We start from the raw sequence: 16677 nt of genomic DNA, 5'->3' as shown, positions 1-16677 counted from the left end.
TGTGGTGTCCAAGATAGCTTTTGAGCTTGATTTTTAAAAAAATAAGCTGCTTCAGAGTTTTTGTTCCTTTAAAAGTTAGAGAGGGAAAAGAGAAAGAGAGATACCCAGGAAGGCCTATTTAGCCAAGATGAAATAAATTTGAACACCAGGAAGTTCAATTTAAGCTGAAACTACAAAACCGAAGAATTTCAAGTGGGCCCAGAACTGGGGAGAATACGAAGGTTCCTCTCCAGTCACTTTCCGAAGCATCTCCAACGAATGCAGAAAAGCAGCTGGCCACTCAGCAGCCCCACTAAGGGAAGGGAGGGCTGTGACTGCACTGTCAGTGACCCAGCTAACTCATGTGCCCACTGCCACAGAGCTGTTGTTCTCGGGCCTCCTGAGAGCAGTCCCTCCCGTCCAGATAAAGAACTCTTTGCCCTATTTTAGCATGGAAATATCTGCTCTCCTGGTGTTTTCCCGGGGTTGTCCTGTCGCATGCCAGCATTTCCTATTTGTTCTTCTGCCATCTGGCTCAAATAGCTGGCCACTGGACTGAATACTGTGTGTGCACTTGGGGTGGTGTTTACTTATTGGGCTAAATGAGAAATATCTCATTTAGCTCACAATAGGGCCAAGAAGGCATGCAGTTTGTATAAAGTAAGAAATACGTTAACTAGGGACCTACAAGTTTGTAAGAAGCCAAATGTAAGACCAAGTTTTCTTTCCCCATCTCAATAATTTAGTCACTGTCATAGCAGCTGTTTAGTTTTTTTAGGTATGCTTTATCATCTACGTATGGTATCTTTTGAATGGTATTGGGAGAAAAGCATCCAAATATGTGATAGTATAATTGAGATATCTTAAAGTCTCTGTTGAGGACATATCTGCTCCTCTCTAGAGCATTATCTAGTGTTAGAATATGAAACTTCATTATCCAGTGAGGTCTTTAGACTGTGTGGTCTGAAGTTATTTCAATAGAATTAATAGTCCTGTGCATTACCTGTATATCCCAATTCAGTTATCTGGGGGTGAAGAGTAGGATTTTGGAATCTAGAAGGTTAGAATTTTCTCCCTAATTCCTAGCCCTAAGGAACATTTAATACAATGTTTCTTAAGTTCATCATCCAGTGATAACTGCTGTTAACATCCTAGTATATGTTCTTTAAGCACATGTATGTAGACGTGTGCATACACACATACACAGAGTTTAATGATCATATTTATTCTGCTTTGTAGCTTCTCTTTTTCATTTAGAACCATATTATGGACTTTTTCCTAGGTTAGTAAATGGCAATCCACTCCAGTATTCTTGCCTAGAGAATCCCAGTGACAGGGGAGCCCGGTGGGCTGCCGTCTATGGGGTCGCACAGAGTCGGACACGACTGAAGTGACTTAGCAGCAGCAGCAGCAGTAAACTGTTACACCTTTGAGTTTTTAATGTTTACAGAATTAGAAAATAATAATTTCTCAGAATTGTACCATGATTAGCTTAATATCTCAGAGTATTTTTAAATGTAGGGTTTTAAAAAATATTTTAGAGACATTTTTAAATGTTGACCTTAGTTTTTAGCAATGGTTTCTATATCTTAAGACACATTAGAAAATAATTATCTTCTACCTCTTGCATTTTTGTTATATTTCAGACCAACACACCCTTTGAGAACCATGGAGAATATCCATTTCCTTTTAGACGAGGTCAAGGTCTCCTATTCTTAAACATTCTAGAAAAGATCAGTAGAATAATTGGTAATTTTTTTTTCTTCTTTAGGAAAAAAGAAATGTTTCTCCATTCCATTGCCAAGAATGGCCTAAATCAGTCTGCATCCCTTTTTGTGATGCTTAGTCCACTGGTAAAACTCCCAAAGTCAACTTCAAAGAAAGCTGAGGTCCATACCTATTTTTCCATCTGTTTCTGAGTTTCTTCTCCCCTTGTTTTGGAGTTTCCAATCTGTTACTATAGAGCTCAGTCCTGTTCGTTTTGTTGACAGGTTGCCAGGATACATCCAGGCGACAAAGGCAGGGGTTCCTGCTCCCGGCAGCCAGCCTCACCTCCTAAAAGAATTCCTGCAAGAGGGGATGTGAATTCTGGAGCTCCCAGCTATTCTTCTCCTGATTCCACCATCTACCCCACCAAGGGATTCAGCAAGCCACGACAAAAGCCGAAATAGAAAAATAAAGAACGAGTATTTCAAGGTGAGGCTCCCAGAAGGTGTGTTCTTTCTCTGTTGTCTGGTCGCTAATCAGTCTCAAATCTTACCTTTCAACTAGCAATAATGACCTTAATGTCTTCCACTTCCTTCTCACCACTATGTATTGATATTTGCTTGCTATAGAAAAGGAATCCAAAGAAAAGTAATCCATTCTTAAGTTAAAAAAATAACCCTCAAAAAAAAAAAATAACCCTCAAGTACTACTAAACAAATGAACAAATACGGTTTTACTTCACTGGATGATTTTGGCAATAATGTGAACTATGAATTAAATGTTTTAATTACTAAAAGAATCAAATTCCACTTAAGGGGGTGATGTTTAAAATTTTCTTCAAAGAAAAGTTGATAAAATATATTTTTAACATTTATCAGAATTATATCGCTCAGAACGTTTCCTCACAGGCCTTCCAGTCAATCCCCCTTCCATAGGCAACCACAGTTCTTATTTCTATTACTATGAGAATAATTTGGCTGTTCATGAGTTCTATATGAGTAGAATCATTCAGTGTATATTCTTGTATCTGACTTCGTTGGCTCAGAAGAATGTTTCTGAGACTGTTCCTATTGCTATGTATATAAGCAGTTCAATTCCTTGTATAGATGAGTATTATAGCATTATGGAATTATTACACAGCTGTTTATTTTCTTATTAATTGATATTTGGTTTGTTTCCAGGTTGGGGCTCCTATGACTAAAGCTGCTCAAAACATTCTTGCACAAGTCTTTTGGTGGACATGTGTTTTCATTTATCTTGGGTTCAGACCTAGAACTAAAATTGATGGATGATAGGGTAGATGTATGCTTAACTTTATAAGGAACATGAAATGATATGGCATTGTGGTTATAATTTGTATTTCCTTCATGACTAAAAATTAGTTAAGCATTTTTTTTCTAATTTTATTTTTTTTTTACTTTACAATACTGTATTGGTTTTGCCATACATCAACTAGTTAAGCATTTTTACACGAGCTTGTTAGAGATTTGTATCTGTTTTTTGTTAAGTATCTATTCATATTTCTTGTCCCGTTTAAGTGTTTTTTCTTTTTATATCATCTTCATTGATATATAATTCACATACAATAAAATGCACTCATTTTAAGTACACAGTTTAATGAGTTTTGGTGAATGATTTTATCCATTTTACCACCAGTGATAAAATATAAGAACATGTCCATTAACCTTTGTAGTTCATTCTCTGCCCACCCAGCCACAAAGTCATCACTGATCTACTTTCTGTCGCCTACAGATTAGCTTTACCTGTTTAGAATTTTATATAAATGAAATAATTCATATATTCTCTTTTGCATATGACCTTTTATTTGGCATAATATTTTTTGAAAGAGATCTATGTCATTGTGTGTGATTTGTTCATTGTTATTGTGGAGTAATATTCTATTATATGAAAGCATCATAGATGGTGTATCCATTCACCTGTTAATGTGTGTTTATGTCATTTGTAATTATTTAGGAATATATATCCATGTTATCAGGTAGATATAGATTTGACTTTATGAGAAACTGCCCAAAGGTTCTACAGAGTGATTGTAATATTTCATACTCCCATCAGGCATATATGAGAGTTTCTGTTCTTTTCACATCGTAACACTTGGTATTGACAATTTAAAAATGTTTAGCCATTCTAATAACAGGAAAATGCAAATTAAGTTTTTTAGTTTAATTTACAATTTTTCATGAGCTTATTGATATTTTATACATTTTCTGTTGTGAACAGTCTAGTCAAAGCTTTTGCCCGTCTTTGGCAACCCATGATGGGTTGCTTGCCACATAGGTGTTAAATATATATGCATTGCAAAAAATTCTTCCCAATCTGTGGCTTATCTTTTAGTTTTCTTAATGACATTTTTTAACGGATAGATGTTTCTAATTTACATGAAGTAAAATTTTAAATTCTTTTATGTTTAGTGCCATTTGGTTTCTTTGTCTAAGAAACCTTACACATATTGAGATCATAAAGCATTTCCCTATACTTTCTTCTAGAAGCTTTATAGTTTTAGTTTTTATATGTAGTTCTGTGATTCACCTTGAGTTCATGTCTGCGTTTGGTGACAGTAGATGGTTGATACTAATTTCTCTGCTACATGAATCCAGTTGTTCCACCATTATTTGTTTAAAAGATTTTCCTATCTTTATTGAATTATCTTGGCGTCTTTGTCAATATGAATTGACCACATATGTGAATCGACCATTTATTTCTGGATTCTATTCCATTACATCAATCTAAACAAAACTTGATAGGATTATAGTTGCACTGATGTCTCTGTTGGCATCATTAATTTTTAATAAGCCAGTTATCTTGGCTTGTGTGTATGAGTGTTCATCGCTCAGCCGTGTCCAACTTCAAAACAGATATACAGGTTGAGTGCTTCCATGACCGTTTGCCAGTGGAACCATGCATAAGAGTTTAAATCAGGTTGGGCATTCTGTCTTTTATGTTTTCCAAATCTCCTCCTAGACAGTAATCTGATCTTAAGCTATTCTGTGGTAAGCAAAAACCAAAAATATATGGTTATAAATTTAATCAAGACTGATAATCCCAGTAAAAGGGATGCATTTTTCAAACCCATTTATACAAAATGTGGCTTGAACTTAATTTTCATTCATTCATTCATTCATTCAATAATTTATTGTCTACTGTTTTTCAGACACTGTTCTAGACAAGGAAAGAGGGGAGGAAAATATTTCTTTGTTCATAATTTCTACAAGGAAACAATGCTTATAATCTCTACTCTCTTGCCTGTTTAACAGCATATATCTCACAATTACAGAGAAAAAACCTGTGCCTGATAAAATAAACATTGGATAGAATGTTTTTACGCATTCCTATGAATTTACAGAAAATTGTCAGCACTCAGAAGTTTACTAAAGAAAAATACTTCCTCAGGCTTTTCAAGTTTGCTATCCCTGTCATAAAACATCCATTTCTTTTAAGCCCGAGAATGTAAACTATCCCTTCTGTCCATTTGAATTTTCCAACCTGTTTTAGAAGTTGAATCTTATCTATTATTTCTAAGAGAAATGTGTTCAGAAATTGGAGTTTAATATGACCATTTCTTCTCTGGATTTATATAATTTAAATGAATATTGTTTTATTCTAATATTATTATTTTAAAAAATTTCCCCAAACTTCCTGGTAAATGAAACATTTTTAGGAGTTTTGCAGTTCAAGAGATAAGTTGTAAGTGGTGAAGAATGTGAGCAATTCCAGAGCACCCTTCCTGAGGCAGCAGAGGAGATTCCTGCGGAGTCTTAAAGACGTAGAGAAACCTTTTCTAAATCACAGTGTACAAGTACAGCAGGATGCACACATAGTGTTGGAGCAACAGGAAGGGAAATGTGAAGGAGGCACATTGTTAGCAGCTTAAAAGTGATGACAACTGCAAATAGAATGTCTGGAGTACAGTGCAACCAAACACTTATTTCAGAGAATTCTAAAGGAAGGCCCGTGGAGTTCTCGCAAACAAAACTTGGTAGGATTGTGGTTGTACCAAGTGCTATTTTGTAAATTCACATTGATGAATAATTGGATGTTTCACTGTTAAAATGGAGTTTTCTCGTTTGTGTGCTCTAATTCAGAGGTTAGGAAACTTTTCCTATAAATGGCCATATAATAAATAATTTAGACCTTATAGTCTGTCTGCTCTGCAGTGGTAAGACAAAAGCAATCAAAACAAATACACCAATAAACAAGCATGGCTCTGTTCCAGTAAAACCTTATTTACAAAAAATAAATAAAAAGATGGACAGCTGGCCAGGTTTGACCAGGGAGCCCTAGATTGTCAACCCTTGTTCTAATCTTCAAGGAATTCTAATGAAATACTTTGCAAAATTGTATATTGACGTATAAAGAACTGTGGCCTTGAAACTGTTCTTCCTCTGAGTGCCCGGTACTGTGGGGCTATCTTCAAAGAAAATAGGACTTCCAAGGAGAATTAAGCTTTGAAAGTCATCTGCATTCAGAATGCATGTGGTCAAAAGAAACAATATATGAATAAGCTCAGTTAAGGAAAACCTAGCTTTGTTTCTTCTTCAGTTTTCTTCCTAGTCCTACGGCACCCAATGCATGTGTCTACCTAGTCATAAAGCCACCTCGGATGTGCTTGCCTAGCTCTATTCCTGGGAGGAGCTTTGTGCCATAGATGCAGGTGGCTCATTTCTTGTTGAATAGTCTTTACCATGAGGTTTAGGGCTTGGTTCAGTACACAGTCCTTGGCTGGATTCTCATTTCTATTGGATTTGGTATACAGGCAATCCTGCCTCCAGATCCTTGGGCAGTTGGGTCCAGGACTTCCTGTTGAAACCAAAATCTGTGGCTCCTCAAGTCTCTTATACAAAATGGTATAGTATTTGCCTATGACCTACACACATTCTCCAGTATACTTTTAAATCCTCTCTGGATTGCTCGTAATACCTAATACAAACTAAATGCTATGTAAATAGTTGCCAGTGTATGGCAAATTCGAGTTACGTTTTTCTAGAACTTTCTGGACTTTCAAAAAATATTTTTGATCTGATGTTGGTTGATTCTGCAGATTCAAAATCTGAAGATACAAGTGACTGACTATAGTGACACTTCTAAGTCCAGAATGAAAATTCCTTTAAAAAGTTATTGAAATATAGTTGATTTACAACATTGTGCTAGTTTCAGGTGTACAGTAAAGTGATTCAATTATACACATCTTCCTTCTTTTATAGTTTCTTTACCCTTATAGGTTATTACAGAATATTGAGTAGCGTTCCCTGTGCTATACAGTACATCCTTGTTGGTTATATATTTTATAAATAGTATATTAGCCCAAAGCTCCTGATTTATTCCTCCCCCAGTCCTCACATTTCCCCTATGGTAACCGTAAGTTTGTTTTCAAAATCTGTGACCCTGTTTTATAAATAAGTTCATTGGTATCATTTTTAACAATTAGATTCCACATATGAATGATATCATATGATATTTGTCCTTTTTTGTCTGTCACTTAGTATTACACTCTCTAGGTTTGTTCACGTTGCTGCAAATGGCATTGTTTCATTCTTTTTTATGACTGGATAATATTCCATTGTATATATGCATCACATCTTCTTTATCCATTCATCTGTTGATACACATTTATTAATAGATTGCTTGCATGTCTTGGCTATTGTTAATAGTGCTGCTATGAACATTGGGGTGGAAGTATTTTTCCAAAGCATTGTTTTCTCCAGATGTATACCCAGGAGTGGGACTGACAAATCATACGGTGGTTCTGGTTTTAGTTTTTAAGAAACCTCCACACTGTTCTCCCTAGTGGTTGTGCCAGTTTACATTCCCATCAACAGAGTGTGTGGGTTCCCTCCACACCCTCTCCAGCATTTATTGTTTGTAGACTTTTTGATGATAGCCATTCTGATCAGTGTGAGGTGATAGCTCACTGCAGGTTTAACTTGCATTTCTCCTATAATTAGTAATGTTGAGCATCCTTTCATGTGCTTTTCTGGCCACCTGTATGTCTTCTTTAGAGAAATTTATATTTAGATCAGCCCTTCTGTGATTAGATTGTTTGTTTTATTAATATTGAGCTGCATGAGCTATTTGTATATTTTGGAGATTAATCCCTTGTCATTCGCTTTCTTTGCAAATATTTTCTCCCATTCTGTTGGTTGTCTTTTCATTTTGTTTATGGTTTCTTTTGCTGTACAAAAGCTTTTAAGTTTCATTAGGCCTTGTTTGTTTACTTTTTTAAAATTTTCATTACTCTAGGAGTTAGATCCAAAAAGATTGCTGCAAAATACTAATCCCTTCAGTTAGTATTATTAGAAAGATTAAACAAGGGTTAGATGCTCAGATATCCCTAATACTTGAGAAAATACCACAAGAGTAGCTTTTAATCCTTTCTCTACAAAAGTCCTTTTCTGTTTTTATTCTTCTGTTTAATTAATGGGCTTGATTTTTGTTTTCAAAATCTGTTTAAAATCCAGCTAATCTTACTCGGCTCATTCAACATGCAGCAGTTTTGTGTCAGTGCCTGCAATGGGCTCGGCACTGGACTAGTTGCTTGGGATGTGACTATGCAAAGAGCAAATAAGATCCTAATGTTCGTGGAGGTTACATTCAAGTAAAGGAAACCCATACCGCACATGTAAACAAACAAACGATGATAATATATGCTATAAGAGCTGTGCAGAAAATAAATAGCACTGTCATAACTGCACGTAACTATGATAGTGGTGGTGGCAGTGGTACACATGTACGTGTGTGTGTTCATGTGCCTGTATGATGTGCATACATGGGTATGTTCATGTGTATGCACATGTGTGCACATGCGTCTGTGTAGGTGCATGAGTGTCTCTGTGCCTGTGTGTGTTTCTGTGTGTGTGTGTGTGTGTGTGTGTGTGTTTTAGGAAGAGACAAAGAAATTACTTGAGAAAGAGTAGTCAGGAAGGGTCTGTCTATTGGAGTTGACATTTCAACAGAAATCTGGAAAATAAAATAAGAAAGCTACCCAAAGAGCTGGGGGGAGATTCTAGGCAGTAGCAAGAGCATGTGCAAAGCTCCTTTTCAATCTCTTCCCTAACCTGGAGCAAGAATGCTGCTCCTGCTAGGTCGCTTCTGTCGTGTCCGATTCTGTGCGACCCCATAGACGGCTGCCCACCAAGCTCCCCCGACCCTGGGATTCTCCAAGCAAGAACACTGGAGTGAGTTGCCATTTCCTTCTCTACTGCATGAAAGTGGAAACTGAAAAGTGAAAGTGAAGTCGTTCAGTCGTGTCCAATTCTTCGTGACCCCATGGACTGCAGCCCACCAGGCTCCTCCATCCATGGGATTTTCCAGGCAAGAGTACTGGAGTGGGTTGCCTTTGCCTTCTCCAGAGCAAGAATGAGTTTGGTTTATTTGAGGAACCAAGGGGTGAACAAGGATGCAACACAGTACAGATAGGAGAGAGTTAAGGGAGCCCAAAGCAGAGGCTTAGGGAGGCACAGGGGCTTCCCTGGTGGCTCAGAGGGTAAAGCATCTGTCTGCAATGCAGGAGACCCAGGTTCAATCCCTGGGTTGGGAAGATCCTCTGGAGAAGGAAATGGCAGCCCACTCCAGTATTCTTGCCTGGAAAATCCCATGGACGGCAGAGCCTGGTAGGCTACTGTCCATGGGGTTGCAAAGAGTCGGACACGACTGAGCAACTTCATTTAGGTTATAGAAGTTCATGCGTTTGGCCTTTATTTTGAGAATAGCACCACAACCATGGTGCGTTTAGTCAGGGGAGGTTGAGGATTTGTTTTATAACTTTAGTAGGTGACTATGTCTGCTCTGAAAAAGAAGGATTAGACGGTAGGAGTGATTTTTCTCCTGCTGTGCCTGAAAGAGCATGTGGACAGCAAGGTGCATCCATTTACCTGCAAGGCAGTAAACTTGAGAGAGTGCGCAAAGCATCCAAATGGGATAACTGGCTATATTAGAGACAGAGGCGAAGAATGTTTGTATGTGAATTAATATAGGATCATGAGGTTATCCAGCATCACTAGAAGCACGGAGACAGGAGTGAAAGAATAGGGAAAGGAGAGATACTAACACACACAGAAACAGAGGACAGGAGAGGAGAAAGTGAGCAGAAAGAAAATATAAGGTGACTGGTGTAAAATGAGATGTTTACTTTTCTGTGGAATTATTAAAAGGCACTTATATGGGGATAAAAAAAATGCTAAATCTATTTTTAGAGTATCCATGCTTGATTGTTCAGTCGTGTCCAACTCTTTGCGACGCCGTGGACTGTAGCCCTCAAGGCTCCTCTATCCAGGCAAGAATACTGGAGTGGGTTGCCATGCCCTCCTCCAGGGTATCTTCCCGATCCAGAGATTGAACCCAGGTCTCACGCATTGCAGATGAATATTTAGAGTGTCTACTAGTTCCTTTTACCTTTTCTCTTGTTCTCCTTTCCCAACCTCACATCTCCCATACAAGCCCACAAGAAGATCAAGAAGTTAGTTGGAGAGCTGGGGCAAAGGAAGGTTTCCTCATGATCATTTCCCCTCCCTTCACCACTAGTAGGCCCTCTCCCAGGTCAAAAGATGTGGTCAAAGGTTATCTCAGTAAAATTACTGTGAAATGTACAAAGTGAAAGTAGTGAGGAATGGAAATAGAAGAAACCCATGGTTGGAGAAAGACTCAGAATTCAATGTTTAGCCAACTGTTGTTCTTATTAGTATCATCTGACCTAGTTACAATCCAGCACATCATTACCAATTAACGTGCTACATGGACTGGAATCCTGGCACGGATTCATTGTCAAGTGAAGATTATGACAAGGGTTATCAGACTGTTCTCTTCACCTAGAAGGGATATGAAGGAAAATGTATAGAGGGGGATGTGTGTATGTGTGTGTGAGCAGTTAGAAAGAGAATGCTCAAAGTAGTTATGATAAATACAGCTAATAAGATTCCAGCCTCTTGCCAAGTGTATATATTCACTGAAAGGATGGAAATACATATATTTAGTTTGTGAAAAATTATTTATATTGTAGCTCTTTTCAAAATGTGTAGTAAGAAATTAGTTTTTACATTATTTGAATCACTTTGTGGCATTTCCTCTCAAAAATACCAAATGATTGTGCAATATTAAAATAATGATAAATCTTGGACTGCTCTATCTGTTCAGTTCCAAGTAAACCATAGTATATATGAAACACATGGCATTTCAGTCAGCAAAAATTAAGACCACATTTTCCTCTTCAGTTAGCCTCTTTCCTATGTCGAATACTGAGTCAAGTGGAGTTTAATTAGTTTAGCTGTTGGGGTGTTTATGAGTAACAAAAAGTTTCCAAATAAACTTTTCAACAGAGACTCCCAGGAAAAACTTACTGATAAGTAGCACAAGAAAACTGTTCTAGCTGTAATTACTGAAATGGACACTATCCATTGTGTGTCTAAATAAAACAGGTAATGTGATTCACCAACAATTTAATAACTTTTAGTGTTAGTCTTAATTTTGTGACTGGAATGTTATAATTAACCAATAGAGAAAAATCTGTAGTCTGAAATTGTGTCATCCTTCCACATGATATTTACAAAACAGATTTAAAATCTATACATTTTCAAATACTGATTTCATAATGTCTTGAGATATTTCAGCCTATTTTATCTTCGCACATAATTGTGGTATTATAAGATTCAAAAAATCAGAAAAGTGAAAAACTATGAACAAACAACTACAACAGTTAAGTGGAAGCTTCAGGAGGCTACAGGGAGAAAAGAACAATGAAACAGAAAAAGTAAAACCAAGAAATTTATAAAGCCCACTGAAAGCAAATAAGGACTAAGTGCATCTCATCTGTACCTTTCCACCCTAGGGTCCAGAATAATAACACACCCTAGGAATGGTCCATCTGTCCTATATGAAGATAGTATTTAGAATCATATAATGCAAATAATGTCATCATAATAGTGTAGTAGTTGCATCCATGAAGGAAAGGCTAAGACTATCACTGAAGCCTTGGTATTATTGAGAATCTAATTGTTTTTTTCAAAAAAACCTTCTCACTTAGGTAAAAAGTTATGCCTCTGTTTCTTTAAGTGACTAGAATAGGAGTCTTTTTATTAAAAGTGATACACAATCCTTTTTTTCTAATTTACTTTTAATTGGAGGATAATTGCTTTACAATGTTGTGTTGGTTTCTGCTGTACAACAATGTGAATCAGCCATAAGTATACATACATCCCCACCTACCTTGAACCTCCCTCCCACCTCCACCCCATCCCACCCCTTTAGGTTGTCACAGAGCACCAGACTGCACTTCCTGTGTTATATAGCAACTTCCCACTAGCTGTCAGTTTTACAACCCACTCCAATACTCTTGCCTGGAAAATCCCATGGATGGAGGAGCCTGGTAGGCTGCAGTCGGACGCAACTGAGTGACTTCACTTTCACTTTTCACTTTCATGCATTGGAGAAGGAAATGGCAACCCACTCCAGTGTTCTTGCCTGGAGAATCCCAGGGACAGGGGAGCCTGGTGGGCTGCTGTCTATGGGGTGGCACAGAGTCGGACACGACTGAAGCGACTTAGCAGCAGCAGCAGCATATTTCATTGCTGCTCTCTCAATTCATCCCACCTTCTTCTTCCCTCACTGTATCCACAAGTCAGTTCTCTATGTCTGCGTCTCTATTCCTGCCCTGCAAATAGGTTCATCAGTACCATCTTTCTAGATTCTGTATGTCGTATTCTTAGTCACTCAGTCATGTCTGACTCTTTGTGATCGCATGGACTGTAATCTGCCAGGCTTCTCTATCCATGGCGATTCTCCAGGCAGAAATACTGGGTTGCCATGCCTTCCTCCAGGGGATCTTCACAGCCCAAGGATTGAACCCAGGTTTCCCTCATTGCAGGCTGATTCTTTACCATCTGAGCCACCAGGTAAATCCCTAGATTCTATGCTGCTGCTGCTGCTGCTAAGTTGCTTCAGTCGTGTCCAACTCTGTGCGACCCCATAGACAGCAGCCAACCAGGCTCCTCCATCCCTGGGATTCTCCAGGCAAGAACACTGGAGTGGGTTGCCATTTCCTTCTCCAATGCATGAGAGTGAAAATTGAAAGTGAAGTCACTGAGTCGTGTCCAACTCTCAGCGACCCCATGGACTACAGCCTACCAGGCTCCTCCATCCATGGGATTTTCCAGGCAAGAGTACTGGAGTGGGGTGCCATTGCCTTCTCCCTAGATTCTATATATATGTGTTAATATACAATATTTGTTTATCTTTTTCTGACTTATAATATTTCACTCTGTGTAACAGGCTGTAGATTTGCCCACCTCAGTTCAACTGACTCAGATTCACAACACACAATCCTAACTGGTATATAGATGAAGTAAATGTATTGTAGTAGTCTGTTAGTTAACTCATAGATGGAAGGATCGGATTATTTAAAAATATGTCTAACTGTGGTTGTGGTAATGGGAACTCAAAAATTATATCACAAAATATCTGTTCTAGGCTCTTCTGCCAGAGGCAGAATTCTGGGCTGAATGAATGATTAAATAAATCCAACTCCACCCAGGCCTTCTTAGTGGACTCAAGTGTACTTAGACAGGGCATTTATTATAAGGCTACATGTGCATGGAAACACAGGGGACTCAAACAACCAGGCCTCACGAAGGGCAAGAACTACCTGTTCCAGAGAAATTCCTAGCCAAAGAGTTGAGTGGGTTCTGTTCTCCAGGCCAAACACCAAAATAATTAGTAGGTAATTTTTATAAAAGCTTCAGAATTATAGAGGAAAGTCAAAAGAGTTTCTCAACCAAATTCTTTTTTATTTCTGCTGATTATTCAGCATTAACAGTCAGATAATATCCCCATTGGCTTTTCAGCCCTATCAGTTCAGTTCAGTTCAGTCGCTCAGTTGTGTGACTCTTTGCAACCCCATGAACCACAGCACGCCAAGCCTCCCTGTCCATCATCAACTGCCGAAGTCTACTGAAACCCATGTCCATTGAGTCAGTGATGCCATCCAACCATCTCATCCTCTGTCGTCCCCTTCTCCTCCTGCCCTCAATCTTTTCAACCATCAGGGTCTTTTCAAATGAGTTAGCTCTTTGCGTCAGGTGGCCAAAGTATTGGAGCTTCAGCTTCAACATCAGTCCTTCCAATGAATACCCAGGACTAATCTCCTTTAGGATGGACTGGTTGGATCTCCTTGCAGTCCAAGGGACTCTCAAGACTCTTCTCCAACACAACAGTTCAAAAGCATCAATTCTTCAGCGCTCAGCTTTCTTCACAGTCCAACTCTCACATCCATACATGACCACTGGAAAAACCATAGCCTTGACTAGACGGACCTTTGTTGACAAAGTAATGTCTCTGCTTTTTAATATGCTATCTAGGTTGGTCATAACTTTCCTTCCAAGGAGTAACCGTCTTCTAATTTCATGGCTGCAATCACCCTACAGCCCTATACTAGGCCTCTATTCAGCCCTATAGTAGGCCTCTTTCTGAGTAGAACTAAAGCCTCACCCTGTTTTCCTTTTTAGGAGAGATGAAGAAAGAGCCCTATCCACAGTCAAACTCTGCAACCCTGACTGGTCACTACTTTCCCACTTGTGAGATGGCCTGCTTTCTCGTTATACTTTAGTCATATCTGAACATAATCTCTCATTTCTTCTTTGGGATATTGTGACAGAGGATTCTTCCATTCTCCAGTAAAATTATCATAAAGTTCCAGGAGTACACATATTTTCCAGACGTACTGCAAGACATAAAGACTAAAGAATATCGTACGTCTTCTGCACTCAGGTGGCAGTGGCAGCCCCTCACAGTTGCTCACCTGAGTGATCCGTCATTAGCCTGTTCCCGTGCTCTACCCTGTTTCACCCACAGTCATTCCATCTCCCCCTTTTCTGTCTTTTTCGTCTTTATTTTAATCTTTAAAAATTGAAATGTAGTTGATTTACAGTTGTATTACAATAGTTGTGTTAATTTCAGGTGTGCAGCAAGGTGATTTGTGTGTGTGTGTGTGTGTGTTAATACATACATGTATTCTTTTTCAGATACTTTTCCATTATAGTTATTATGAGACATTGAATATAGTTTCCTATGCCATACAGTATATCCTTATTGTTTATTTTATATAGAGTAGTATGTATCTGTTAATCCCAGATTCCTACTTTATCTGCCACTCCCCTCCCCCTATTTTTCCCTTTGGTAACCATAAGTTTGTTTTCTATATCTGTGGATCTCTTTCTGTTTTGTAAAGTTTCATTTGTATCATTTTTAAAGATTCCATATATAAGTTACATCATATGATATTTGTCTTTATCTGACTTACTCTACTTTGTATGGTAATCTCTAGGTCCGTCCATGTTGCTATAAATGACATTATTTCATTTTTTTTGACTGATATTCCATTGTATATATAGTCCACATCTTCTTTATCCATTCCTCTGTCCATGGACATTTCGGTTGCTTGCTATTGTAAATATTGCTGCTGTGAACATTGGGGTGCATATATCTTTTCATATTAGAGTTTTCTCTGGGACTGGTATTGCAGGATCATTCATGTGTGTGTGATAAGGTGCTTCAATTGTGTCCAACTCTTTACAACCCTCTGGACCATAGCTCATCAGGCTCCTCTGTCCACGGGATTCTCCAGGCAAGAAAACTGGAGGGGGTTGCCATTGTCTTCCCCAGGGGATCTTTCTGACCCAAGGATAGAACCCATGTCTCCTGCATTGGCAGGATCTGTAAAGGCAGATTCTTTGCCACTGGTGCCAGCTGGGAAGCCCATTGCAGGATCATATGTAACTCTATTTTTATTTTGTTAGAGATCCTCCATACTGTTCTCCACAGTGGATGTGCTAGTTTATATCCCTACCAACAGTGTAGGAGGGTTCCCCTTTCTCTACATGCTCTTCAGCTTTTACTATTTGTAGTCTTTTTGATGATGGCCATTCTTACTGGTGTGAGGTGCTATCTCCCTGTAGTTTTGATTTACATTTCTCTAGCAATTACTGATGTAGAGCACCTTTTCATGTAACTTTTGGCATCTGTATATGTCTTCTTTAGAGAAACATTTAGCTCTTCTACATATTCTTCTTAAGCATAATTTATTTTCTGTGATGTTTCATGCTTCTGTTCTCCAGCTTCACAACTCTTTCTTATTTTCTTTTCTGCCTTAGCAGCCATTGCTGTTATCCTTCCCCAGAGACTAACTGTGATTAAATCAGTTCATCTGTTCATGTCCAGCCATGTCATAGACTACTGCTGATGAGCCTATGATGGATAGGTTTGTCCAGTGCCCAAGCTCTGATACAATCAGCTTGGGGATTGGGAGTTGAATAATATGCTACAGAACATGACTATCCAGGGCCATTGGTCCAGAGGAGAAGGGGCAGGTTTCTTTAGCAGGGGCTATCAGTATGACAAGCACTATAATTGAAATATTTCATACTGCTTTGATCTGATAACTTTAGAAAATGTAGTCATATTTCTCAAAATTTTTCAGTATTTTTTTTTTCCTTTTTAGGACTACAGGTTGGAATGTCTTTTAATGAAATATGAATAAAATGTCCTTTGAATTAGCAACATAATAAAAACTTAGGACTTCCTCAGACTATTTTTAAACAGGAAGAATAATTTTAAAAATCTATAGTCACCTAATTACATTTTTAAGCCTGCAGTGTTATTATTGAAAATATGGGAAAGAAGACCTATTAAAACCATATAGTAACAATTATGATATCATATTTGTCCCCTACCAGACTCGGTGCTAAGCATTTTATCTTACTTTTAATCCTCACAATAATTCTGCAAGGTATCAATCATTCCTCCAAAATGTAAGTGAAACTGAGGCATAGAGAAGTTACATATCCCAAGATTCCATAGCTGATAGACATTTTGGAGCCAGTGTTTAAAATAGACCTAAATTTGTTGCAAAAGTACTTTAAAGTGGAAACTAAGAGAGTATTACTGAATTCTTGGCTGAGTTACTTTTTCTGCTCTTACTCAGCAAATTAGACT

General features: G+C 38.1%; 1 protein-coding gene across 1 annotated transcript in view; it reads left to right on the top strand.

Annotated features, from left to right (window-relative positions):
* The first annotated feature begins 2029 nt into the window (after positions 1–2029).
* LOC138441152 (zinc finger protein 474) overlaps positions 2030–16677 on the top strand; it is a 61944-nt gene continuing 47296 nt past the window's right edge. The window contains exon 1 of the mRNA XM_069591693.1: positions 2030–2175. The gene's annotated coding sequence lies outside the window, so the exon portion shown is untranslated. The remainder of the gene's footprint in view (positions 2176–16677) is intronic.

Source organism: Ovis canadensis, chromosome 5 (genome assembly GCF_042477335.2).
Source record: "Ovis canadensis isolate MfBH-ARS-UI-01 breed Bighorn chromosome 5, ARS-UI_OviCan_v2, whole genome shotgun sequence".
In the NCBI taxonomy this organism is placed as follows: domain Eukaryota; kingdom Metazoa; phylum Chordata; class Mammalia; order Artiodactyla; family Bovidae; genus Ovis; species Ovis canadensis.
Note: the sequence above shows the minus strand (reverse complement) of the source record. Positions and strands in the feature narration are given on the sequence as shown.